The following is a 2,663-nucleotide window of genomic DNA, read 5'->3' as shown; positions in this document are numbered from 1 at the left end:
CCTTCTGACTTTTTGTATACATTGCTTTCGTGCCTGTTTTCTGTGTTCTATTAACTGTAATTTCGGCCGTTGTAGCGGGTGCTCGCTGCTTAATGAAGATACGGACAATCAGTGTTTTGACATAACTACCTATTACCCCCGACCGGGTACCGTCTGGCCTCGCCTCCATCTGTCTGTGCTTCCTCCGCCTTCTCCCTCTTGCCTGCGCTTCCATCTGGTCTGTCTCTTCCTGTCTTCCCTCTTTCTTCCTGCCTTTCATCTTCTGGCTGCTCCTCCTTTCTCCTCCCCTCTCTACCCCTCACCACCCTTCCCCCTTCCTTCCCATTCTCTCCTTCTCCCCTATCTCCCTCTAGAACCAGGAGAGATGGAGTGAGGGCCCCTGTAGGGAATGTGAGTGTCGTGAAGGCAGGGTGACCTGTTACCTGATGTCCTGTCCCACCTGCCCCCTGGGGACCCTGGCTGTACCCCACCAGGGAACCTGCTGCCCTGAGTGTAAACAGGGTAAGAGTGGCACAACACACACACACATCCTAACCAGAACCAGAACCCTAACCCCAAAACCCTTAACCCTAACCCCAAAACACTAACCCTAACCCTTTAACCCTTAACCCTAACCTTAACCCTAACCCCAAAACCCTTAACCCTAACCCCAAAACCCTTAACCCTTAATCCTTAACCTTTAACCCTAACCCCAAAACTCTAACCCTTACTCCAAAACCCTTAACCCTAACCCCAAAACCCTAAACTCTAACCCCAAAACCCTTAACCCTTAACCCTAATCCCAAAACCCTTAACCCTTAACCCTTAACCCTAACCTTAACCCTAACCCCAAAACCCTAAACTCTAACTCTAACCCTAACCCCAAAACCCTAACTTCTTGCCGCACGGATCCCTTTTACGGGATCTATTTCGTAAACAACCGCTGAATTGCAGCGCGCTAAATTCAAACATAACAATTCTGCCCCCTAGCTGAAAGAGGTTTAAAGGGATACTTCGGGATGTTGGCAATGAGGCCCTTTATGTACTTCCCCAGAGTCAGATGAACTCCTGGAAACCATGTGTATGTCTCTGTGTCCAGTATGAAGGAACGTAGAGGTAGTTTATATCTAATGCTGATGCTAACTAGCGTTATGTTGTTAAGTAGTGTTCAGTGTCTGTTTATGAAATGGAGTCTGGCTCTCGTTAAATACTGGCACGTTCTATTCTCAACAAAGTAAAGAATAGGTCACATAATCAGACACTGGCGGCCAATAAGGTCATCAGACAGACACTGGCAGCCAATAAGGTAAGGTCATCAGACAGCATCCAACTGAGAACGAGATCGCGTAGATAAAAAGGTCCCATCAGACAGACACTGGCGGCCAATAAGGTCATCAGACAGTACACTGGCAGCCAATAAGCTACATCAGACAGAACACTGGCGGCAATAAGGTCATCCCCCGACAGACACTGCGGGCCAATAAGGTACAGAGCACTGCCCAATAGCAGCCTACGCACTGGCACGTATCAAGACACTGGGCGGCCAATAAGTCATCAGACCAGACACCTGTGCAGCAGAATAAAGGTTAATCAGACTAAGAACTCAGTAGACGGGTCCAATAAGGAAATCAAGACCAGGACACTGGCGGCGCAATAAGGTCACCAAGACCAGACAACTGGGCAGCCAATTAAGGTTCATTCAAACAGGACACTGGCGGCCAATAAGGTCATCAGACAGACACACTGGTCAGCAATAAGGAGTCATCAGAGACAGGACCACTGGGCAGCCAATAAGGTCATCAAGAAAGACACTGGCGGCCAATTAAGGTCCATCATGACCAGGACACTGGCAGCCAATAAGTCATCAAAGATCAGACTACTGGCGGCCAATAAGGTTAATCAGACAGACAACTGGCGGCCAATAAGGTCATCAGACAGACACATGGCGGCCAATACAGGTCATGCAGACATACACTGGGCGGCCAATAAGGTCCATCAGACAGACACTGGCGGCCCAATAAGGTAATCAGACACGACACTGGCGGCCCAATTAAGCGTCATCAGACAGACCAACTGGCGGCCAATAAGGGTCATCAGACCAGACACTGGCAGCCAGATAGGTCATCAGACAGACACTGGCGCCAATAAGGTAATCAGACAGACACCTGGCGGCCAATAAGGTCATCAGACAGACAACTGGCGCCAATAAGCGTCATCAGACCAGACAAACTGGCAAGCCAAATAAGGTAATCAGACAGACAACTGCGGCCAGAGTAAGGTCAATCAGACAGGACCACCTGGCGGCCAATAAGGTAATCTCAGTATACAGACCGACTTATGGCGGCCGTAAATAAGGTCATCAGACAAAGGACTCTGGGGCCTAATTCAAGGTAATCAGACAGACCCTGGCCGGCCAAATAAGGTCATCAGACAGCCAACTGGCGGCCATAAGGTCAATCAGACAGACACTGGCGGCCAATAGGTCATCAGACAGTACACTTGGCGGCGCATGTACGTTAAGGTCATCAGACCAGACCATACTGGCGGCCAATAAGGTAATCAGTGACAGACATTGGCGGGCCAATAAGTGTATCAGCAGTCACATCAACTGGGCAGCGCCTAATAATGGATCAGATTATATCATGACAGGATCACAGGCCGTTGCGTCAAATTGTCTCATGATG

Source organism: Salvelinus sp. IW2-2015, unplaced genomic scaffold, assembly GCF_002910315.2.
Source record: "Salvelinus sp. IW2-2015 unplaced genomic scaffold, ASM291031v2 Un_scaffold3994, whole genome shotgun sequence".
Classification (NCBI taxonomy): Eukaryota; Metazoa; Chordata; class Actinopteri; order Salmoniformes; family Salmonidae; genus Salvelinus; species Salvelinus sp. IW2-2015.
Note: the sequence above shows the minus strand (reverse complement) of the source record.